We start from the raw sequence: 26,721 nt of genomic DNA on the forward strand, positions 1-26,721 counted from the left end.
GATAGTTACGGGCGTGCTAAAAACAAGATGCTATAATCATATTTCTAGCTGTGAATATATGAATACATTGAATATACGTGCTAGATCCTGTACGCACGCACCTGCCTAAGATTTCAATGCGTTTTTCCATCCGAATGTTACAATCAATACATAACAATTTGTTATTAATAAAAATAATAGAAATATTCAATTGTACAGATTTATTTTTCGATAATTCGCGATTTTATGTATTTCACGCGCGTATTGAAATGTTTTTAAAAAATTACAAATTAAAATAATATTTTTACGAGTAACAAATTTGATTCAAATTTAATATAATTTGCACAAATTCCTAATAGTTGTAACAATTATAAATTTATTATATTTAATTTAATTTTATTTTATTTGAATTTCTAAATCGATCATATATATAATATATATTGCAAATTTTCTATTGAAAAATTGAAAATTATTTTTATAGAATATACAAAATAAATAAATATTTAGATATATTAATTTTAGATTATATTTATATATATAGATTATATTAATTATAGATATGATAATTTTACATATAAGCAACGTGTAAAAATAATTTTCAAATACACGAGACGCTAAAAGTTATATTTACTCGTTAAATTTATTAATTCGTTAAAAAGTATAAACCCCAACGAATTATAATAGTACGCAGATTTAATGAAATCTGTTTTTATTAATTTTAACGGAAGCATAAATCATATAGTAAACATTTATAAAAAAATTATTTGCGCCATTTTCGAGATTAAAGATAACTTAATTCGTTATATCAAATACGAGTGCTGTGAGAGAGGAAATGTGCGCGTAATTCTCATCCTGTATTGCGCCGAATATGTTAATAAGATCTACACTTGGAAAACGTTGTGAGCCAATTAAATGCGTTCTCGGAAACAGGCTACAGCGGGACATTTAACCGGAATACACTGCTTATCTCATTTCAATAGTGTAATTGAACAGCACTATTTCGACGCTGATTATCATACTCGGAGATTCATATTGGTGAGAAATTTGCTTGAAGAATGCGGTACCGCTGAACGGACGAATTATTACAACGACTAACTGCTAATGAATACCCATTTAGACTCAATCTATAATTAGCGTTTTATAATTAGCCTTCTTGACGCATAATCGAAAACCGCTATCTCGATGTAACTTATGCGCTTGCACGTGGACAGTCAGATTGGAAAAGTCCACTCTAAGCTTTTTATAGGCATCATTATGTATTAGATAAGTTGAATCATACTATGTGCTAACGTTTTCAAGATAATGATACTCGAAATCTCTAGGCTTTGATAAAATAAGAATCTTTCGAGAACTAACATCACTTTTCTTACTTATTATTATTCTTTCTTATTTATCTAATTTATAATTAGAACTTCTGTACATTTCCACTTCATTTCGAAAATTTACACACACACATTTAAACCTCCTTTTATGATTCAAAAATGTCTTTACAGCTTCTCCTCCGCAAACTCATTCGCTACTGTTGCTCGCGTTTATCGCTCTTAGAATGAGATTATAATTATGCGCAAGTCTGCACGAAATTGTTGTGTTTCTCATGAAACGCACCGCATAGCATCATGATACGAGCAAGACTCCGGAATCTCGCGTTGACTTTATCTACGCAGCGAGGGACAACGATTTCATATATTGCCGTCGACAGATACGATCCCGTTCTTTAAATCGTGCGAATGCGTCGCATTAAAGCGTATTAAAGCGGATGTCGTAAATTCCGGGGCTACTTTGCGCTACATTGAGCCATGTAGCGCTACGTTGCATTGAAATCCAACCCGCGGTCGTTGTCTGCGCGATTCTTGTTCCCGACAACCTGCTTGAAAGCTTTTCGCAGCACGTTACCGCCACCGTAGTCGTTGATTCGCGATTTCACGCATACTTGTAACTCGCTGTCGTCATCGTGCCGTCGTTAATTTCATAACTTATTATAATATAAACAGTTGCTAACTCGTTTAATGGCTTAATCCCAGAGCTGTCTGAAACTGCATGAGCGAATAAGTAGGACAACCGGCCTATCGTCGCGATCTGTCGAGATATCTATGATCGGAACTTCAGAAAAGCATCGCGATATCACTTGTCAAATCTGCTTAGTGAATAATTTAAAATCCTAAATTAAAATCCTAAAGCTTGTTTCTCAAGACTTCTAAGTATTTTTATAAGTAAAATTTCAAGTGTTGCAAAATATGATTTTTTAATAAACAATTGTGTAGAGAGATTATTATTATATTATTATATTATATTTATAAAAAAGGATCATTAACTGATTTTATAATTTTACTATTTTTATATATTTCCATATTTTATTATACACATATAAAGTTCTCCTAAGACTTTCTTAAAATTTTAAATAGATAATATTGGAACAATAAAATTGCACCGCTTGAAATGTTTTCTACTTACTTTTTAATTAAATTTATATGTACAAGTCACTTCATAAATTTGGCGTATTAAATGCGCGCTTGCAAATTCATCCCGGACATGAATTTGTATCGCGGCTTGGGAATACAGTCATACCGCGATTCAAACTTCTCTATATTAAATTTCATCGCCATTACGGTTCCTGCTGAACGAATGCACGTGGAAAATGACATTCCACGAATGCCCAGGGCGATGATTTCATACGACACGATGTTGGCTACCTTTCGCGTGGCGCGTCTTGTTTAACGGATCACGAGCTCACGCGCGGACGCGCGCACACGGCGAATTCTCTTGTTGCAATCAGTGGACCCTGGACGAACTCGTTTAGTTATTTCGCGGTGGAATTAACATATTTGCGGCGCGGGCCCCTCGGGGTACAAACTGTAAATTGGGAAGCGGGTAAGTGCGGCGCAATGCGTGACGAGCGTGCGCGCCAAGTATTACGCGAGCACACCGTCTACGTGCATGCATAAATTTCTCTTGTGCGCGCATGCAGGCCGCACAGCCGGGGATTGTGGTACTTTGAAATTTTTGAAACTTACCGGATATAATGGGTTAAATCCGCTTTCGAAAAAACAATATGTGAATAAACGAAAAATTGGGATGTATAAAACAATGTTTACGCAGCGCTACAAACGTACTTTGATTTTTTTTAAACATTGAAAAAGTTATTCAATGAATGCATGCATAGACTACAGTAAACCGATATCTGAAATAAAAAATAGATAATCCAGTAAAAAAAGTATATGTAAACGAAAAACTCGTACAACTGGATTTTTTAAACTTTAAAAAATTCACAAGTTGGTTTTTCATGATATTATATGCACGGATATTCCATTTATCCCCCGATTGTTATCGCCAGAAAAAAAAGGAATAAATCTAATCATACTTCATAAACCATGATATCTTAATGTCATAAAATCAAGATTCGTTTGGCGAAGGTAATAAGGCAATACCGTGTCCCGAGATTTAGTATTATAATCAGCCATGTGAAATGGGTTATATCTCATGTTTCTAATCAGCATAAAATGTGCGGTGAAGTTAAATTAGCTGGTACGCGGCGTTCGCTACATTTCTTGTGGGTGTTGGGCGGTCTTAGTACGGATAAGTAAACGACAACGATTTGCTTTACATTTTGCTGCTCCTCGTCTAATCGGTCACTAGATATTCCGAGAACGTTCCGGCTCATATAATCAGAGTTTTGTTACTGTGAACACTAGAAGCTGAACACGCTCGTGTTATACCACGTGGAATAATATAATACTATCCTTTAAGTCAGTTATTTAAAATTATGATATTATAATTTTCTAATTTAAATTTACATCTGTAAAATATGTGCAATTCTATTAATAACTTTTTAATAAAAGAATAATGTCACGTTATAATAAAATAATAATTATTTTAAATAGCTAATTTATGTATGTACATATATAAAAATATTTATCTTGAAATTTTATAAATTCTTTAGTGAACTTAATAAATAGTTTTAAAAAGTGTTAATGTCGCTTTTGCATGTTTTTATCTTCATATTTAACTAACCACTCTTTAAATTGGCGTAATAATCTGTATTTTAATATGTGCAACTAAATAGCTTATTCTAAACATTATAGATGCAATGCTAAAGTCCTATAGTATTTCAAATTGATAACTGTAATGCAAGCGAATACTTTGCTGCTGGGAAATTTTAAAATAGCAAGGGAGATAAAGTTTTTCTTCGGATATATAATAATTACATTCTAATAATAGGTACGAATAGCATAAATTACCGCGTTGCGTAACAGGATGCATGCTATAAATTATATTCTTCTCTAGTAATAAGTATAATACACTGGAGCAATAACAATTTTATGTTTTACATTATTATCTTTCGTAATTTTAATAATAAATTTCGTTGATAATCAATATTATAAATAATATATGAAAAATATTATTCTATTTTTTCGTAAATTTTTGCTATGTATTTGTAAATTTTATTTAGTTAATTTATTGTCATATTTTTCCTGCATCACCAATTTATGTTTTCCGAGAATTGAGTATACCATATAGAATGTTATCAGTTTATACCTCTTTGTTTTTGGTTACGCCAATTTGGTTATGCAAATAGTCTAGAACCGAATAACGAATGCTGTTATTAAACAATATCGTTTTGTGAAAAATCTATAATTGGTGGAGAAAAATTAACGAATATTTTGTTTATAATTGATGTGCCAAAAATTATTAATAAAACGGATAGCGAATTGCAGCCAGCTAATTGCATCGGCGAATTATATAGAATTAAGATTCGAATATTATCGACGAAATTTCAAATTTTCCCGTATTTCACGCTTTATAGGAACTATATGATCCTTATCGGATATGCATATATATGTAATTAACAATAAAGCGAGATTTAAGAGCGTGTATAAATGTGGTATCTATTTCGGATAACCCAAACAGCGTAGTAAACTGCTAACGGACTGCTATGCTTACCCTGCTTCTGGCTTGTCAAGCAACAGAATAGATACAGCGATTAACCACTGGTGGGGCTACCACATAGTAGATGAGATGTCAGAGGGTGTATGTGTAGCGGCATGCCATTAACGCACCGCAATGATTGCTTATCAGTTATCAGTATCATAAGTGGTATCTATATTTAAGCCTTTCCAGTTTGTGAGATGTTTATATTTTCTGGCACCCATGAGAACCAGTCGATCTGGAGAAATGTTTGTTCTCCCTTTTGCTTTATCAGATGCGTATCTCACGCTTCTCTGATCTCTGAATAAATACGAATGAATAAAACCTTCGCAACAATCATGTTTTATATATTATTATACGCGTTCGCAAGTTGCACAGCAAAACATCGCATCACGCGTCTGCGAAATACATCAGTTATCGTGCCGGTTTATTATGACGGATGACAAGAGTTACAAAAAAATCTATTCCCCAGATATGCTTTCTCTCTTTCTCATTGTGTTCCTCTTTCAAAGCTACCTTGCCTGTGTGGCACTTGTTTTTGTTCGAAATGAATGCAGAATGCAGCAAATAATGACTTGTTTCATCGAAAAACAACGTTTGTTAACGAGGGCTTCAAAAAGGTCAGCGCTTATAAAATCATTAAATTTCATCTAACTACCAGTCCCGCCTGTTTCATCAGTCTCTGCTGATACATAGCGAACCGTCAGACACTGTGTACTTGTCGATCCCATTGTGACGCTCGGACGCAATATTGATTCGTTGCAGTGTCCCAACGGTTCCCGTTTTTGTACGGACGGGTTTTTGACGTAGCGCGGGGGATGGTCGTATTTACGTAGCGAAGGTGCACAGCATGTTTCGCGTGTATAATTGGTCAAAGCCATGGAATCAGAAAGTTTGTGGTATTAGAGAGCTCCCGGATATTTGCAAATGATGTCGCGTCAATTTGTTTTTTTTTTTTTTTTTTTACGTATGACAAAAGCGAAATGCTAATACAGGCAACGTTCTGGAATACATCAAATACAACATAAAAAAATGAGGGAAAAATAGAACGACGCATTTATACATATATCGTACGCTGGATGCCATTTAAAGTTACCTTAGTTTTTTACATATGTAAATAATGATATTTCTTTGAATAATACTTTTAATAATAAATTTTTTTTTCAAAATCTTGGTAAACAATTTAATAGACGGAAACGTTTTCTAAAATTTTTCTCGTTAAGCGTAATTGGCAATTTATGAAGAGTCCACTGTTTAAGTACACGAATCATTTATTAAACTTCGTGTATGACAGATTCTCGATAAATATTAATTAAATGTTAAATTATTATTGATAAAACGAAATATTAACGATAAGCTTAGATTTTGACGGCGATTTCAAGAGAGAGCGAGTTGTGCCGTTAGGCTTTTATCGCCCTTTAGAAGGAAGTGTTTATCCTTTTATGTAAAACGCATGATGGGCAATGGTTCCTAGATAGATAGACGTTTAGTTACAAAGTAGCTCTCATCCGCTCCCACGTATTCTCATCCCGCCGATGATCCAACTAGACACAAAGTTCCGGCCGCGCGTACGCTGCCGCGTACTAATACTCCGCTGGAATATTTGCAAAGTAATTCCTGCTCGCTATCGATTGGCCGGCTCGTTCAAACGGTTTCGGTTCGCACACGTCGGGATAGGTTTTTGACGCCTGTCAAACGTGCGAACGTACGTGCTTATGCCGCGAGCGCGGCGCGCCTCAACTCACCTTCGTAGCTCGTCACAAAGCTGCTGTTTATGAGTAATTACACGTTTACTGGCGTTCTCGATAAATTACCTCGCCGGTAGCCAGTAACTTTACGACAGGTGAAAAGCGATTAATGGCCGTGTTACGTTGCAGCTTATAAATGCAAGCCGTGATCGTCCATTTTCAGCCGACTTTCCGCCGACCTCTCTATCCTCTCTCGCCCCTCGCTTAATCCCCGCCGCAACGAGACATCTCAACAAAAAGCTTCGCCAGCCTCCTCGCCTTTCCGCCTCTCCCTCCCGCCCCTCGCGGCCCTCTTTCGTTCACGTACTCATTCTGTCTCTTCCTACGGCTTCCGTCACTTCCGAACAAAAAGCGATATTCTGACGCGCCGGCGGTAAAGAAAGTAATCGCTTGCGGGCTTTCTCGTGCCTCGCGCTCTGTCCCGTGAGGTGTTGCGGCCTAATTGAGTCTGTTTGTAATCCTGCTTATGGATCTTTATGAAAGGGAAGGTTTACAGGCGCAACATAAACCCCTCCATCCATCAAGCAAGAGCGGCAGCTAAAGACCTCATCAGTTCCGGTGCCAGCAAACACGGTGTCCCCGGTGATAAGCTTCACCGAGATAGAAGGAAGGGCGGACGCGCGCGGCCAAGACGCGCCAGGCAAAAATTCACATAGTTTCCCCTTTGGCTCTCTCCCCCCCTCCCCTCCCCCCCGCGTCGACGCGTCGGAGATCTTATCTCCGGTGTGTTGTCAGATTTATCTAATGTAAGCATCGAGAACGCGGGCTGCGAAGACATTACGTCTACAATGTGGCACGTTTAGAAGAAAATAAAATAAATGCGTCTTTTAAAACGACGCGCCGCCCGGCATTTTTCCTGACGCGACCACTCACCGCCGCCGCCGCCGCCGCCGCCGCCGCCGCTGATGCTTCATTATCGAGTCACGCGCAATTTTTTTGCGAAGCTTATCGGCATCTGTACTACGGCGGGTCTTTAAAGGAATTGTTTTTTATTTTCTGCGACTACTAGGCTCGTTAAGAATCGCGCGGAGAATTAATGTCTTCACGGCGAGGTTGCAGAGATGCGTTTGAGAGTTCCGGTTTGGAAGCTCGCGAGTAATTCGCGTACAAGCTCGAATAATGATTTACCTTCGCGAAGGAATCGCGGCGAGGTGTGAATGCCGCTCGATAAAATTTCTCACCGTGCGCGGCCGAAGCGTGCCACTCCTCGCGAGAGCGAAGGCGCGCAGCCGAGACCCCTGTTTCTGTTTCTCAGAACGGAAGACTTAATTTCTGGCGTTGTCTATCAATCCCATCAGTGGCGTGTTTTTACTCTAATATCTGGCTTCCTACGGCGAGTCGCGTCGCGCCGTCTCGTGCATTGTGTCATCGCGGAACTTTATGCCGGGGCACACTAAATAAATTCCCCTTCGTTCTCCCGGTGACACGCACGCGATGAATGCGAGATGGTGCAGGGATTTACGTAAGGCTCGCAGCCGAGTACGTGCGGGCGAGGTAGCGAGCGTGTTTGAGTATAATGAACCCTCCGTGCGCGCGCGCGCGCGCGCGCTATAATCCCGGTGAAATCCCACTTCCCGAAGTGCGTTTTCCCTGAGAGCGCGAAAGAGGAAGGCGCAGTCCTGCCTGCTCGCGGAATCTCCGAGGATAATCTGAGCCCCGTGGTACATTCTTATTCCGTTCCCGCATCAAGCTTCAATGGCATCGATTTATCACGTGCTTCGTAGGCGAACTACTTGCTCCGGCGCGGTGGGTAGACGCGCGAGAACGCGATCGTAAACGTGCACGCGAGCACACGTATCTACACGCATTTTCTCTCCTTCCTCTGTCTCTTTCCCTCTCTCTTTTTCTGCGTGCGGCGCGTAACGCATGTACATATGTCCCGAGGACACGGCTCTCGAAAGTACCTGAGCATCTTCAGCGGTTACGCTCTCGAGCGCACTTATAACACGTATAAATACCGAGCGTAGCGTCCACGGGCGCGTAACCGCTTTGCTTTATAGGCGGGGTAATGACAAATCAATTTCTCGACGAACGTTTCCTGGCCGAACGGCGGGGCGGCGGCTCGCGCAGCAGCCGCAGCCGCGGTGCGGCAGCTCATCGACGGCAGCCAATATCGCGTCTGTGTCGCGGCACGTCGCTTCGAGGCTCGTTTCAAGATCGCCCACGCCTTCGCCCGACTCGCTGGGTATCGGAACAAATTATGCCCGCTTATATACCGCTCGTACATTCCCAGAAAAGACAGCCTGATGCATGGAACCGGTGCGCGGCTGCCCTCTTTATTCTTTTCGTACCTTCGCGGAAGAGAGCGGCCGCTGGATAGGTATTAGAAATTCAAAGCTGCATCCGCTGCGCGCCGTCCGCACAGTTGCAATCCGTTCTGTCGGATTTATCCCGCACATCTTCATTATAAAATCGAATCGCGTTACATATCATATTGTTACTAATCTTCTCTGTTTTTTCTTAACTGAAATATCATTTTTGAAAAGAATGGAAACCTGAGATAGTTAAAAAATAAGAAAAGTTTCCTTTTTTTTCCTTCAAATGTTGACGATTTTTCTTATCTTGTAAATTATTGAAAGAATCAGTTAACATAGTTACGGGATAAGTAACATTAACAACTGTTCCCCTTAAAAAGTTGTAAAATTTAAGGAAAAATTTATACAATCATCTCCGTGTCAGGTGGTTAATCGTATCGGAATTGTGTCACGACTACCAAATAACACACTTGTAACCGGGATTCTGATAAAGCCGCAAACGTGTTTCTGAGTTACTTAAGTGCCTCGTCGATGCACCACGCGGAGTGGTACAAGTTGCTAACTTGTAACGGCCTTTGTGCCGTTGGTAACAGCGCCGGAATAATTTTTATCGATGCCGCAAGCACTCAGGTATGAATAGCTCATGCTCACATTCAATGCAAATTTCATATTTTCGCCTTGTTCCCGTCCCACGCATTTCAGCTTCTTTTCTGAGTGTCATGTGATTTACTCGATACGGTACCGGGTGCTGTCAGCACTAAAGAGTCCCATGTTAAGCATGGATGTCAAAGAGTTCAACGTGCACCTTATTATTATCGCTGTTTTAATCGCAAACGGGTCTTCGAAAGAGAGGAGTATAAATTTCAAGTTGCGTGATTTTTACGGTCGTGCAATTAACACACTGCTTATTACCTCGCTGCACGGCTCAGCATAATAAATTTCTATTTAGAAAACAGACTTCAGTTTCTGTTACGAAATAATATATATTATTAAATAATTTATCAAGTATAGTACGAGAGATATTTGGTAAGGAATCTATCGATCCAAAGTATCTAATAAATTACTGACCATTTCTTTGATATCTCGCATGTCGAATCGTGGAATTTGTATTATATCGCATTAAGTTACACGCGGTAACATTATAGAATTCTCGTATATAATGTATTACAAATCCGACGAGAATGAACCGCAAGTCGAGTTATCTTCCACGAAATCGCTGTCTTCGATATTCATGACAGAATGTAAAGTCAGTTGAAAAAAGTCAATGTCCAGTTGAGCAGCCCGACGGCTCGTGCTCTTTCGGCCATTAGTCACCAGCGTCGAATGCGATACGTCGTATGGCTGCCTCTTTAAGGCAGCGACTGGTTTTCGTGGACGAAAGCGGTAGCGGCTGACGCAAGAAACCGGCATAACGGCACGCGTCGAGTCACGGTTACATTATTGACCCCCATTCACTCGGACTACCGAATTGTTACACGGACGATTTCTTACACGATCCGGAGTACTTTTGCACCGGTGCGCATACTAAAGCAAAGAATCGCATCGGTCGTAAAGGCGCTGCATCCGTTCCGAAACGCGGAACAGTTATTTGCGTCTTGGCGGATTGTCATTTGACCAGCACACATTTGACATCTACCTGTGTTGCGATCACATTGAGAAGAATACGAAGGACAAATTCGCGAATAAGCGCGAGTGAATGAACGCGTGGCATTGTACAAAAATATTTTCTCATAAACGCGTGTGATCGCATTTATATTATACATTTAAATATAAAATACAGGAAGCAGGAAGCACTAAGCATGCTGTAGAAAAAAAATCTATGTGAATGTGATTTAAATTCACACATGCTTATCTTGCAGTATGCTACTTTGTCTTTCAATATTTTTTATTTCGCAAATGTATTATGACTGTGTTTACAGATGCACTTTCACTGATCTACAAACGCAACGTATGTCTATTTATCCTGCGAAATTATGATTCGCTTTGTGTATGTCCGTTCGACGATGCGCTGAAGAACGAATGCAAATTTCGTCCGCTTTTTTCCCCTTCTTCGGTTGCATACCTCGTTCTAACGTTTCTTCGATCGGAAACGGCACCTCGTTGAGGTTCGCGTTGCGAAACGTTCCCTCTGTCAAAAGAATTCGCGTACTCAAGCGCAAACTGAAGTGGAACTATAAACGAGAACGCACTGTTTTTAGCCGGGATTCGGCGGGGTACAGTTCCGCCTGTCTGTTTCGTGTTAAACCCGTCCTCCGATTCGCTTTTCGTGCGATCGTTCCGAATAAAATGTCAGTTACGTGCTCATCGCGGATAAATCGCGCCTAAATGACGTCGAATCGATTTAAATGGAAAACGATAACGCGAGGTTCGACTGAGAATATATCTTATTTATGCGCATCGCGAAATATTCTGCTGGCATCACGAAAAATCATGAAACGCATTGCTTTATGCGGTCGATACTTTCGCGCGGCGTAGTTCTTGTCGTAACGGAATCGCTTGGAAGTTATAATCCATCCAAAGTGCACCGAATTAAATGGGATTGAAAACTCTCGGTATGTGTTTAGACTTATACCGGGTAAGATATGAGCACACCTAGACGTAGTCAACGCATCCAGGAAAAGCGACAGGATTAAAGATAACAGTCCGGTAACTAAACGTGAACATCTGTGTAAAGTCCGTGGGTATAAACGGAACTTAAACGGTACCGGCAGCAAGATTACACCAGCGGCGAGAAAATATTTCTTATTCAGTCGATGTTGCGATAGCAGTCGCTGCATCTCGGCATTCTATCTACTTCATTAATTCTTTTTTCTAATTAGCTAAATGATTAATTTTTAACGGATTTGAACAATTGAGATTCCGCGTATGAACAGTAAGAGAACGCGTGAAACAAACATTATATCTATCGGTAAAACGCTTTGTAAATCCTAAACTGCAATTATACTTATAATATCTCTTAATTAATTAAAAATTAATTTGTTTATATATTTTTAATACTTTCTTAATTATTTAAAAGTCGTCGGAATTGATTTTTGATATGAAAATTGGTATAAAAATGTTATTCATTTCTTTATGTAATCAGAAATATTTACATGCGATACGCCAATACGATTGGAATGCGAGGCTTAATTAAGGTCAATATATGGATTCGCTTTGCGCATCCCAATTAGTAACCAACGCGCGATAAGATTTCTCAGTTTAATTGAAAGCATTACTAACGTGGAATTGCTTGTTGGCTTCGGCTTGCACTAGGTACGTAAAGCATCCCACCATTGAAAGAATACAACATCGGCATTAAAGTATGCGTAAACGCTGGCACCGACCTACCCGAAATTATTTTTCGCTTACGAATCACGAAACTTACGGGGATGGGAACAGTCCCCGCGCTCCCATCCCATGAATGTAAAGTTACCGAGAGAACAGTCTGGAGCTGACCATTAAAACTTGTTCGAGTCAATTCCCACTTTCATTTTGTATTTCATACGACATGTAATTCGCTCGACCGTATTGCCGTTTGATTTGTTGAATAATTCGCGCTTACACACCGAAAGATCAGAAACGAGAAACGAGCGCGCGCGGATAATTGCGTGTATTAACATCCGATGCTTCCCATTTGCAGCCCATAACTTATTCAATCGACGACGCGGCGTGCGTAACACCTGATCCTGACGAGTATGCTAAACTTATCACCTCTTTGCTAAAGAGCTACATATGTATATATGGTATATATATTATATATCGACGCGCGGAAAAATGATTGCGGTATTCGCAATAACGTGGTCGATGTTTATTTTGAAAAACAGAACAGGAAAGTGTGATAAAATTTCCTGCGACTATCGTGTTTCACTGGTTTCGAATATATTATCTGATCCTTAATACATTGCTAATTGCTTTAAGAGTACTGTGATAACATAATTTCAAGAATATCCCAGCTTATTCTCGGCTGATCTTGGAATAACTTAATATGTTCTGATTTATCTGATTTTTATTTCTGATTAATATGTTTCTGATTTATTAAGTAAATGTGCAACAAAAATATAAATATGCAATATAAATATTAAAAATTGTTTTGCAATGGTTTTTACTTCTCGTACAAATTGTTAGGTAATTATTTCATAATGTAAATGCGGAGAAATGCACAAGGCCGAGTTAAAATATAATTTGAGCAAAGTGCAGCTTGCAAGTTTAACACAACAGGCCTTGCGATGTGTTAAAATAATACTAATTTAAACATAATTTATTTTTTGCAATTAAAAGATTGTAAGTTTATTATTATATATTTGAGATGTAAAAGAAAAAGTAAACAATTTTTTAATACAATTATTTCAATAAATTGATGAATAAATCAACAACTGTAAAAATATAATAAATGAGTTTACTTACCGATCGACGCGCCGGCGCTGCATATTTTACTCTTTCCTTTTTCTAGTAACCGTTTTGCTCTTTCACTTGTCGTGGATACATCTTGATCTGTAAAATAATATCGATTTCATTAATTTATTATTACTTTACTCACGTTTCATGAAACTGAACCTATCAAAATCGACATCGAAAAACGCGTTACTTGCAATGGTGTTACTCTCGGATTACTAAAAACACTGAAACAATTGGCCGTCATTTAATTCAACACCCGACACCCGTTCGTACATGAAATTCATTCAAGTTGGATAAAAAAGACAGGAAAATGCAGAGTGATCGCGATGCGGCTACAACATCGAGGCACTCGATGTGAACGAACTGTCTGTTAACTAAACTCACGATGCGATATTTATACGCCGAATTTTATGTTATTAAGGGATAATATTTTAGCAATTTTAAGCTGTTTCCGTTAAATCTACTGCAGCAATTTTTTTATGCTTTTATCCTTGTTTCCTCAATATTTCTGATGTTAAATCAAACTCACGATGTTTGTGAGGCGAACAAATAAGCGAAATATATACAAAAGATATATATCGAAAAGTAGAGTCTTGCGACATAATGCACGAAGCCATAATATAAACTCCGATTTTAAATGTCTGAAAAATATTCTGAACACGATATTGATACCTATCGCTAAATTCGGTATTTTCGATATTCGTTTTGACACAAAATTTACTTTTGACGTGTTCAAAAACGCGAGAAATACAGAGTGACGTAGTTCGACGCTCACGTACACTAATATGATATGACTGACATGAGAGCAAAATTTTGGAAATAATGAAGGAATGCGTCATCATCTTGATCGCGTCCTTTTTCTGGGATGGAACGAACTAGACACAAAGCCCTTGCCGTGACACAAACAATGGAACGATAACTCATGATCTCTTAAACAGGATAAGACGTGATCTTTGACCGCAGATATACAATATACTTTATACTTATTATACTTTAATATCATATCTTTATACTTCCATTGGTTTTTTTATATATTTTATAATTAAATAAAAATTGATAATATATTCTTTAAACTATGAGACGCGTAAAAGTTTTTATTGAACCATGAAGCATTTCGCACAGTATATAATAATGTACGAAAAAACAGCAAAAAACATGTAAATTCAGCAATTATTTAAAATTTAAGTAACTATTCAGTAAACTATTTAGTAAACTATTTAGTTAAATATTTTAATCAAATTTTGTTATAATATATAAAAAGATGTATAAATATAAATGTTATTTTTGCCGAATATATTTATTGCGTTAAAAAACAAATTTTCATTTAATTGATAAATTTTTCCATTTATATTAGAATTACAAAATGTTAAACTTAACAAAATATAATACTAATTAATTTCTTTAATTCTCGGCGAGAAATTTGCATATGAGAGCACTGACTGTGCGGTATAATTGCAGATTCCACCAACATCCATATCGTCAAAAGCATGAACGAACATGTCCGATTCTGGATAAGTAGTGCACCGTGCGTGTGCATATAAATAAGATTCTTGGAAACGAACGAATCAGAAGGGGAAGGAAAAGAAAAAGAAGCCCCGCGCGATTCCGGTCTCGTTCGATCGCGTTCTCATCCTCGCATAGGAAGAAGCGCGCGCGCTCGTTCCCGCAGTACACGATCAGTTTCGTCGTGTGACTTCTGGTCGAGCGGCCAGCGAGACGAGGAGAGGAAGAGAGGACGGGAAGAACGCCCGCCACGAGTGAATTTGCATTAAGGTCGGTGCACAGAACTTCCTCGTCGTGCCGGCGGCGGGATACTTTTCCGCGTTGCTACGTTTTTCCCCGCGGGCGATCACGCCTCTGGTGCGCGATTTCCGCGCGAGAACTTGCCTCGCAACAACGATGTCCAGCCACCAATTATTGCCGTTGCGAAAGAGACTGAAAGCATATCTGCGATCCTCGCCGGAATCCTAATCGTCGCCTCTTAGCGTACGCTTTGATGTGACGAACCACGTTTCTCCCAGGGGCGATCTTTCACACGAATTACATTTCCCCCTTAAAATACGATTGGGAGAAGAAATTTTGTTTATAAATATTTTAAATTCCTATTACAGGTGACACTTCTATTGCGCAATGTAATGGCTGACAACATTGACAGCATTAATTGTCGATATGTTGTAGTAGAAAGAAATATTTTACTAGAATTTTCCCAAGATATATGTATAAAATATTGTTACAGTTGTTAGTTATAAATCTTATAATTTATATAAACGATGCGTGAGCATTCTTTACTGAAAATTGCACGACAATTACTCACTAATTAGTCGTTTCTTTTTAAATCTACTAATTAGCTAGCATAACATAATATTCGTCATTCTATTACATACTATTTCATCCACGTGAATAATAACGTCACAGAAAATATTTGCAAGCAAGCAGAGAAAATATTGGTGTGAAAAAATAATACTTAAATATACGAGAAGTTGATGGCATAAACTTGCGTACTTAAATAATTTTTTAACAGATTATATATGTAGATTGCTGTATTAAAAAAGTAATAAATTTTGTGTTCCAAAAAATATACATATAGATGCGCGGATAATATTAATTTAAAAGTAGGTAGTCATCTAACTGTATCAACGTTTCATACAGGTATCCCTGTTTTTATGTATCTTTTTCAGAATTTTTTTTAATTGGAAATGAAAAAAATTCTACGTTTTTCTACACGCCAGTATTAAGTTTTAACGTATTTTTAATCATTACGCGTGTAGTATCAAAAATCAGAAAATTGCTTCAATATCGTTACGGAGATTTAATTGGAAACGAAATTTAATTTGCCATCTAGTATACAAAATGTTTGTATCTCATCATTTTCTGACTACTTAAAACTTCAGATAAACAGTCGTTTTGTCGAGTGTACGAAACTCCTACTCGGAAATACAAACACTTAGAACATTATCCTCTTCATAACTAATTTATTAAAGTCTATTAGAGCATTATGTCTATTACAGCCGCCTGAAATCGCCTCGGTAGCGGTGTTTGCGCATTCTCCTCGCGCTCTCCTCGCGCTCTCCTCGCGCTCTCTTCGCGCGCTTCCGATCGGAAAGTAAAACCATTCTAAAATCACGGCGTGTACCATCATCGCGTGCACCAATTTCATCGCGCCGCAGCAGCTGCAGCCACCTGCAGCGGGAGAAGCGGCCCTGAAAACGCAACGACCTCGAACTCGCGCGGTCCTACGAATCCTCAAGGGCGTTCGCCGCATCCTCTCGCGCGCGAGTACGCGCGTACGTGTACGTGCCCGATAAGAGGATCATTCCGGGTAACGTCGTATAACCGGCAGGTAATGTAGCATACGGACATGGTCGCGCACCGTGCGAGCGCTCGCTCGCTCGCTGACGGAGCGAGACGGAGCGACGACGATCGCGCTGAAGCCGAGCGAAATGGCAGAGACGAGCGATGCGCTAACGGCGGGTGGGGAAGGGGGGCCTCCGCTACTACCAACGACTAGTTACACGTATGAAATAATCTATTATCTGGATGGGGAGTTATCTGGTGCGGGCATTGAATCGCCAAGGCCGTGCAGGAGCGGCGACGCCGGCGGAAGGAGAAGGATCGGGCGACGGGGGAGTGGCGGGTGCGTAAGAGACGGAACGAGATACACGTAGCGTTAAGGTGGAAGTAGAGAAAGAGAGAGAGAGAGAGAGAGAGAGAGAGAGAGAGAGGAGTGAAAGAACGAGAGAGCGAAACGAAGAGAACGGGAGAACGAGAGAGAAGGAGTGGGAGAGAAAGAGAAAGAGGTAGGCAAGAGTCACACAGCGGTCAACGAACCTCCCCCGACGCCGAGCGCGGACTGCATGTAGGTACCTACGTTAGCTATGTTACTTGCGTACGTACGTAGATACGTGAGTACGTAGAGAAGACCTCCTGCCTACCGTTCATCCGTTGAGCCGGTGTTGCTTTCGCGGTGTGTTCCACCGCAGCAGCGGCGGCGGCGGCCGGGCGCCCACGGTGTATATACGCGCCTCGAGTGAAGCGCCTTGGCAGCCGAGGGTCTTCCCTCCTCCCCCTCCCGATCCTTCTTCTCGGTCATCCGCTTCTTCCTCTCCTTCGCCTCCTGCGCCTCCGTGTTCTTCCTAGTTCGGTTCCTCTTCCTCCTCGCCGCCCCTTACGGAGTAGCATGCCGCGTCGGAGAGAGTAGGCGCTCTCTCGCAGTAGGCTCCACTATCTCCTACTAAATAACCGCTGCCTAGATTTACCTGCAGCGTCCATCCCGCCCGCCTCCCCGCCCCCGTCGTCCTATTTGCAGCGCATCCTTCCGCCGGCGTACCCCAGAGCGCGTATCGTTCGAGAGCGGCGAGGACCGAGATCCCTCCTGCCTGTCATATCGGCCGTCCGTCGCCGGTCCAATAATTAGGAAGAGTATCGGCGATAGTAGAGGCGCGTAATTTTCGCGTCGGACGCCTCCCCTGTATCACCGGCGGCACCGCGGCGCGTCTCGCCGCGATGCGAGGCCGCGGCCGAGGAAGGTGTCGAGGAGATGCCGTGGAATCTCCGCGGGACTGACGCCCCGGCGTTTCCGCTGATTCAGTGCATTTGATTCGCGCTACGAGGCGGGTCGTGGGTGTTTAATGCCTCGCGAAGTGGCGCCGGCGTCTCTAATGCACTGCCGTATTACTTGCTCTTAATTGGTTCCGCGTTCGTCGAATTGCTCTGCCGCGCGCGCTGCAATATCCCTCGACGCGTACGATTGATTATTATCGTTACAGCTGATCATCTTTGTTGGCCGATGTCGATCGGACAAATAAGGGGAGGAATGTTTCCTCGCTGCGGAATGTTCGACTTTTATTGCACTCGTAAAGTATAACCGACGGGAAAATAAGGTCCGGAGCTCTCTCTCTCTCTCTCTCTCCTTTAATGCACTATACGCGGTTAATGTCGCTCGCACTTAATTAGCCGTACGAGCCTTTAAATTATGCCATTATTCCCGATTATGGTATTAATTGACCCGAAGTCAAGACCGAGCCGGCGAGTCATTTGAGGAAAAAACATTTGAGCTCAATCGTTCTCGGTTAATCTAATGGTATCTTCGCCATTAGATTAAACAGATCAGATATAATTAATGATCGCGGTCGGTAATAACCGAAGCAGCGATATGTCGTATTTATGGCGCGTAATTAGGAAACGTGTACACTTTTTCCAACTGATGAAAATGTGTATCACGCTTATTGTTAGTCCATTTCAGGAATTTACCGTTCTTACGGCATGTTTCTTTGACATGACTGAGAAGACCGGTGCTCTCGGCAGACAATGAAAGTAATATGATCGTGAATTATTACCGCGCTGAGAAACATGAATTTTCAACAATACACAGAGTTATCTGACTCTATATGCAGCAATCATAGACCCGATGCATTTCTGCGCCGAGCCCTTCAGTTTATAGCCCTTCCGTCAATTTATCATTACTCAACGACTTGAATTAATGGCGAGGAAGATAATTTTCTTAAAGATATATGTGCCCCACAATATGCTACCGGTTTAATAAAATTTCACTATTATCGGATTCGGCCACAAATGTCGCCAAAGTGATAAATGTGCCGCTATAATTATCCGCGCCTAATTAGCTACGGGAGTGTCGTGTTATTTATAACGATCATAATTGCTACTATCGATTTCCTGCTATCAGACATTGTGAAAGCGCTTAGTAATCTACAGTGTAAAAACTATTTAAATTGCCCGTTTTTTGTTTTTTGAAGTAATTATTGCGTATGGCTTCAATTTCCATGTAGCAGTCGCAAAAATCTTACATAAGAAAATTCCACTCATTTCTGGCTGCTGATTCCTTTTTTTACCGCGATATTAATGTTTTTTTCATTGAGAGGAAAGAAATTTCTCATCAGAAATTTGAAACGGCGAGTCAGCTTTGATACACTAAATGATTTTTTTTTATCTCCGAAACTAGTAATTCAACTCAACGGTATTTATTTCGGTACTATGTTGGGAGGACCGAGAAAAGTAGGATAGTTTTATGAAAGAAATAATGAACTTGCACGAAACGGAACGGACTGCGTCGAAAAGAAGATCAGAAATACCTTTCATCATTTTTAATATAGAAGACGAGGAATTTTTTTGGGTAACTATATTGTTAGCCGCGCGGCCGGCTCGTACCTGGGGCTTGTCAGTGACGTAAGCGCACGCAAGACTGGTCTCGGTTATACTTGCTCCGAGATCGTGCAAGCGTGATCATATTCGAAGCGTTTCTCGGCTCCGCTGCCCGCCGGCTACGAAACGGGTCCCGGTATCTACAATTATAAATGTTTATGTCATTACGGAGATTAGAGAGCCGATTCATCGTGACACATTGAATATACGCGCGGTATTATACGCGCATAATTGCGGTAGCGGAGTAATATAGAACTTAATCTTGCGTAAATTCAGAACGCGTGAAGCCCCTTCATGCGTGCAGCAATATAAATCTCGGTCGACTCGTCCGTCCGCAGACGGAGAATAATGCAATGTTGATTTAGGTTCAAAACCCGATCACCAATCTTCTGGTTAGCCCGGGGCGTACATTTAGATGTTACTATCGGATAAGTTACATCGCGAAAAAAGAGGCTCTTGAAACGCTCAATCTTCCAACAATCATTTCTTTTCACATTCGCATTGTACTCTAACATATTTGCTTATCATCGAGCAGTATGATTTAATGATTAAATGATTTGTTATGTTAATGACAACGTGAGCCTACGTCTAAATACCACGAAGTGTGTCGCTTGAACCGATGATCACTTATCTTCGCGCTGCACGATCGGTTGCATTGTGTTCTTACATGTTTGCTTATCGTCTAGCAATACGATTTAATTTGTTATGTTAATGACAGCACAAGGGTATGTCGGAATATGTAAGTAGTTTGAAATATAGAAACATAAAGATTGATTGTTATCAAATTAAACATAAAATTACTGCTTGAGGAGGAACGTTCTCGCCTGACTCTTCGTACGCGAAGATCAAACAGTCACTAGTAACTTCTATTTATCTGTACCAAGTCTCAAGTGCTTTTCTTCTTCATTGCAAGGTAGCTGTAGCGTTAAAACAAAAGCGAGACTTGGCGTGTATGCGCGAAATTTTGCCGTCAAAGTGCATATCTACGTCAAAATGTTTCTTATGTCGTATGAACTATTTTTAGGTGCATGTGACTTTTCCGAGGACACACATACTTGAACTTTCAAATGCTCCTATTCACTTTGATCCGCTGCGAAAACCCATCTTGCGTTCCTTCGCTCGAGTTCACCGTGTCCTAAAGCCGGTCGTGTTGAAATACTGCTGAACGTTCCACGCGTGCCATCGGGATGCAGTAGGAAAACTCGTTTCGCAAAAGTTGCACGGTGGCGCGCGCTCAGATTGAATTAGAATCTTTCAATTATAACTCTGCGATTCGCTAATGCCTGTGTATAACGCTCAAGTAAATTGCGAATAATCGAATCGCAATTGCGGCGTTCCACTCTCGTTGTTCCGTCGCGTTACTCGTATAATGCTGTTCCCACTGTTGGAGAAATCCCGAGCAAATGCATATGTATATATTACGTGCATTGTCGCAAATCTTTTTAGATGCGCCGCGATCGCAAGTACCGGTGAGAATTGCTGGCGAGAATCTGACAAAATGCTCGAGTCCACACGTCCACTCGCGTGCGTGTACACAGGTGTGAGAGAAAAGAAGCGGCGCGGAAGAGCGAAAGAACGGAAATGGCCTTTTCCGCGGTTCTTTTCAGCGGTGCAGCCTTGAGAATGTAGGTTGGCTATAGGCTACGAGTGAAGACGGAACCGAGTAGTTGAATACTTGGATCGCGCCCAAGCATTCTCCGATAAAAGTCTTCAAGTACCTTTGTGCTACGGTGCACGGCACCGTATGAGCTTCATCTTCTTTGTTCTATGCGTACACATGAGTATGCATCACGCAAAAATTTTTCATAAACATCAGTAAACGATTTTCCCGTATGCGACGATATCAAGATTGTGATACAATATATAAATCTTCTTTTGAAAAATATAATCTCATATTTCACAAAGTTGGAATGTTCAAAGTCTCGCAGTAAATAAGTTGTTATCTTGAGAAATTGCTCCTTTCTTCACTTTTAATAGCAAGTATGCCTAACACAGAGATAAGATTAACATACACTCAGTTTAGCTACTTTAATGATATGAGCAAATGCAAACTGACAATGTATAATATGAGGAAGCGGTATCTCACATGGGGTACTTGAGAATTTTCACACCCTCGAGTTTGCTAATTAGGTTCTGTTACGGCGATGTGTATTTCCATTTTCACCCGCGTATTTTAGTGCGAATAGCGATTGATTTTTATCTCATTTTAATAATGCTAACGTGAACCTTACGTTAGACGCATAATATCCGGCGTGTTCACGTTAAGCGTCACGCTAATTGCAGCAACGGGTCGTAGGTGTTTTTGAGCAGCTGAACATCTGAGATGACTAATTTGATTAATGACGCCGTCACGCAATTTTCTGGCGGGATGCTGGGAAAAAGCATAATCGATTTACATTTATTACGATAAAATGGTTATTATGTACCGTGAGCTAGTCATTTGGGACGAGTTTTACCGGCGATCACCGTAAGGCCGCGATATATAACCTGCGCGCTTATCAATTCATCATTCCTCCTGTCGTTACCGTATGACAGCTCCAAAGTGGTTTACATTAACGTGTAATGTATACAGCGCCGCGCAAGAAAATACAATGACATAAAACATCACAGTGCGTGCCTATATTATGAGTTATATACCGTGTAACGTTATGTGCACTTTCTTTTTTTTTTTACTTAGCTGTTGGAAAATCTTATTGGCCCATCAATATCGAACCGTGTACAGCCGCGTTCCGTTCAGGTCGGCAAGATTTAATCTCGCGCGCTGCGACACAGTTTAGATACACATCCAAATTCTATCGCACGGGCTGGGAATAAATGCGCGCCGATACGCTTTCACGCTACCTAGCGGTCTCAAGGTCAAAGTACTGTAAAACACACGGACTTCCTCGATAAAAGTCGAGATCCGGAAGTCTAAAATTCCAGTCTATCGTAGTTACTATCCGAGTATGCACCTTCCGTTTCCTCGTAGCCAGGGGATATAAATACATATTCAGAACCCGCGTTTAACGGACTAACGGCATTTATACCTGTAGAAATCGAATAGCGCTAACACAAGCGGTGCGGCCAGGGTTAATTGGAGTTCGGCTTTGACCCTTCGACGTTTCGTGCTGATATTTCGCGTCGAAAATTATTCTACGCCGCCGCCTGTAATTACATTGCGAAAAGAATCGGCATCGCATCGCGCCGTGCTGTACCGCCGTTAAGGTGAACGTAAAAGGGGTCTAATTTCAACTTCTCGCATCGAATAACGGCGATGAAACTTTGCAATAATTTTTCTATTTTGATAGCCTGGAAAAGATATTCGACAACGCGTATTTGTCTAGTATGGAAGTAAGTAAATATGACGTAACGAATTCAAAACAAATACCGGCATCCCCTTTTTTTCTCGCCCGAAAAAATACGATGAATAATATCCCCCGGAAAGAGATATGAAATTCACCCAGCTGGCTGAGCGCTACCAGTTCAGCCGCAATTGCAACTGCAGGATTCGCGCAACTAGTAACACCAAGTTGCGGTGCAAAAACTTGGCGTGCCCGGTTCGCATTAAATCGTGATGAGCATCGCATCGTATTTTCTCGCAGTACCTAAATGTACAAATACCTAAACTCATCGACCAACACACGTATGTAAATACCAGTTAGATTAAGTTTATCGTTTGCCATGTAATAAATAATAAGCATATCTTATTTTTCTCTCTGCGAAGCTTATCTTTTTGCAATTTTTACAAGATCTTTTTTGTCAGTGTCAAAAATGAATAGAAATAATAGAGCCGGCTTAGAGCGATGCCTAGCAATTACAATTTATACGACATTGTGGCGATGCAATTATCATATCCTCGGCAAAATATATTTCGTTTTGATGTATGAAGAAACAGTTATTCTCTGCCAAGCTCCGCGTCAATTCACGCATAAATTGTAATTAGCCACAGGCACGCAATGTATATTTTATGCTCAGATAAATATTCTCCGAAATATTCCGATAAATTAACAAGTGGTGCGCGCGCGCGACGATCATACGCAACCACAAAGTTATAATAATTCCAGTCATCTGCACAATCTCGACGCAATTATTCATTCTCTCATCCACGTAACTTAATTTGAACGTAACTCGTCGTAACGAAACTTAAACGCGTCCAAACGCGAATATCTTAATAAATTCAAAACTTCTCACATCGATGTGCCAATTACATGATGGCTCACGCCGTATATTAGATTCCGCACGCTTCTTGCCCGGCTCGCTTAGAATATCGCTGATCGGCATCGCACGGTATCGCCCCGCTTTTTATGGTCGGCAAACAATGTGATTCAAGCCTTTCCATCGGACCGGCGATGCCGCGCGATCGTACGCCGCAAATCAAAACGGACTCGCTGTATCACGGATGGATGTAATTATCGTACGACGATAAGACGGGGGCATACTTTGCTTCGCGGAAACACGCGCCAGCGCGAGCCTGTACTAACGAAGTGGCAGTGAAGAACGATGAGAACACTATATAGCTGACGTCGACTCGCGTGCAAGCATTCTACTATGTGTAAACAGTGCTTAGAGCGAGGCATATAAGTTTCTCATGTCCCGCGATGCGAGACGCTTTCCGCGAAGGTATCGGTAAATGTTTGCCAGGAAGGGGACGACTCCTGATTTGCTTAACTCCACCGCCGGTGTTGTGTGTTTTCATATGTGAGTTTAACATGTTTCTTCGGGGACATAGTAACCGCCGAGTGCACGCGCCCTGACTATTACAATAACTACGAAGTCTCACTCGTATGATACTTGTTTACGTTTGTTTAAATAGGATATACATATAATATTGTTACGTAAGTCGTGAGAACGTCGCATCTGAACAGCACCGAAGAGTATGACGTGAGCAAATAATATATGATATAAAATGTAAATAGAAAGCTATCCCTCCGATTGTTAATATTTGCATTAGCAGTATGAAGAACTAACAGTTCATGCAAAGAAGTCGTTCTGCTGCGAAATTAATTGCAGTGTATGAAAATCGGTGTTTTATTTGCTTCTTACGTCTGAGAAGTAAGAAGAGATGATAAGGAATTTTTTCAGACGACATATAATCGAGAATATCTTATTTCTTTAGAATTGTGCGCTACAAAGTGCACTTTCAATAATATATTACTTCATTGTGAGACTTCGCAATGCGACAAAAAGTTGAATAGTCACTGAATCATAATGATTCATTGATCTGTTAACCAGCGTGACTATAGAAGTGATGCATCAATGCATGAGAAACCGGCACTGATCGTTGTTAGACAATAATTTAAATAATGCACGCTAGCATTTGGCTTTATGACGATATTTATTTGTTGATTCCATTGTATATGAACATTCGTCATGAAAACATATATTAGCAATTACAATGCGCAGTTTTAATCGTCGTATTACGCCAGAGAATAACAGAAAATACGATAATGACGTATAATGTAAATATTGTAATTTTGCCATTATTAATTACGCGGAGAGCATATCGTTACATATTTATAAAACAAAATTTGCCAATAATGAGGATTTATAATTAATATTCTTCACTTAACATTTACTTTAATCATTAAATATGATTAACCTTTTCCTACTGCTTACGAACGAGAGATCCCGCGGCCCGGTATCGTTCCTCTGACGCTTTCCCTTTTTAAATTGCTACAGAGTGCACCGAAGCGCATGCATGAATTCAAGTGCGAGCACTCAAATGAAACAACTGCATCGCTCTGGAACGAAGGTAGCAGCTTTTTTTTCCTTTGGCTCGATTCGGTTCATTCCTTTAATTCAAAGAACTTTTATGTTTGAAATGCTTTGAATATCTCGCAAATTTTTTATTAAATTTGAAATAATAGATCTCTAAAGTTGATAAAAAATCATAAAATAAAGCATCAAGTTGCGAACGTATAAAACTAACATATTTGATTAAAATAATGTAAAGAGAAAACTTTTAAAATATTCTTTTCAATATTTTCATAAATTAAAAAACAGTAGTAGTTGGTTACTTCAATTTTTGTTAATTTATGCGAGTTAAAGTTTTAAGCTGAAGGGACATAGAAGCTTTCAAAAGCTTATTTAAATATGTTCACCTAGTCGATCGTTTCTATCGCACAAAGAGGCTGTGCTACGAGATCCCCAGAGATAGAACGTCTGACCAGATCATGAGCTGCCGCAGGCGACGGCGCTGTGAGCTGGTGTTGATTTATGAGAAGTGCACGGTACTAGCATTTATTTTTTGGAAATGATACTTCCTGGGGGGTGTCGATAAGAAGTACATAACTTCCGATCTGGGATGTTTATTATATTAAACAGTGCCGCGCGCGCGCGCGCGTGCGTCGCTTGAGTGTGACTCGCTTTACAATGACTTCGAAATATATCTAAAATATAATATTATCGCATAGAGAAGTGCCTTTGCAGTAGTACTTAAGTGCCACTGCAAAAACCTGATATTGCACAATGATTTTTTTTCAAACCACGCGTTTTATATATGAATTTCTTGGAAGAGATATTCATCATGATTATACGAGAATATGTGTACTTCGTCTTCATTTAGACTCTTCTGTTAGATGTTTTTACGGGAGCGGGCATAGCGCCTCGCGGTAATAACCATGTTACTGAAATTAACGAGCGGCAATAGAGATCAAGCGTGAGATTAGTGAGTACATCATATTTAAGGGAGGGAACGAAAGCACACCACCACTTGCGAACGGCAATAAGAACGGCGCGTATCCGACTACCCTTGAAAACGTTTTCGGCGGCGAATGGTCCGCGCATACGCTTTAAAAAACACAGCACGAGTGTAGTGGTCATAAAACATAGGTCGCTAGTTGCTTTCCAGGAAGGCACCGGCTTCCCCAGCGCTCTTTTTACCGACTTTAATTGAAGCCCCGTACAACTTGAGGGATCTCACTCCGTTTCGCTGCTGTTCTTTTTCTCCGCTGGCCGCATTACTGTTCGCCCTCGATGGAGCACTAGGACTACGAAGAAGTTTATGCTTTTATTGCGCACAAGCATACACAACGTGCGTATCCCATCGGCGTGCTGCAACTCGGCCGGTGCATCGTAAAAAGACGATATCAGCCGCGTATTTCGCGTAACCTCGCGATGTGTACCTTTTCAGGACGATTCTCGCCGCGCACGAATATAGAATAAAGGGATCTCCTCGGCAACCGAATGATGGATGTAATTCGTATGTTTCCAGAGCTGGTGTTCGCCGACTCTTGGCGAACAATTCGTTGCCGTTTACATACAATAGCGGTTAGGGATTTTCATATAAGCGATATGCAGAGCAT

General features: G+C 40.6%; 1 protein-coding gene across 1 annotated transcript in view; it reads right to left on the reverse strand.

Annotated features, from left to right (window-relative positions):
- Positions 1-26,721, reverse strand: part of LOC105677048 (uncharacterized) — a 278,448-nt gene that overhangs the window by 168,545 nt on the left and 83,182 nt on the right. Inside the window, exon 4 of the mRNA XM_012375378.2 lies at positions 13,289-13,375. The gene's annotated coding sequence lies outside the window, so the exon portion shown is untranslated. The remainder of the gene's footprint in view (positions 1-13,288; positions 13,376-26,721) is intronic.

The sequence above is a fragment of the Linepithema humile genome, chromosome 6 (assembly GCF_040581485.1).
Source record: "Linepithema humile isolate Giens D197 chromosome 6, Lhum_UNIL_v1.0, whole genome shotgun sequence".
Classification (NCBI taxonomy): domain Eukaryota; kingdom Metazoa; phylum Arthropoda; class Insecta; order Hymenoptera; family Formicidae; genus Linepithema; species Linepithema humile.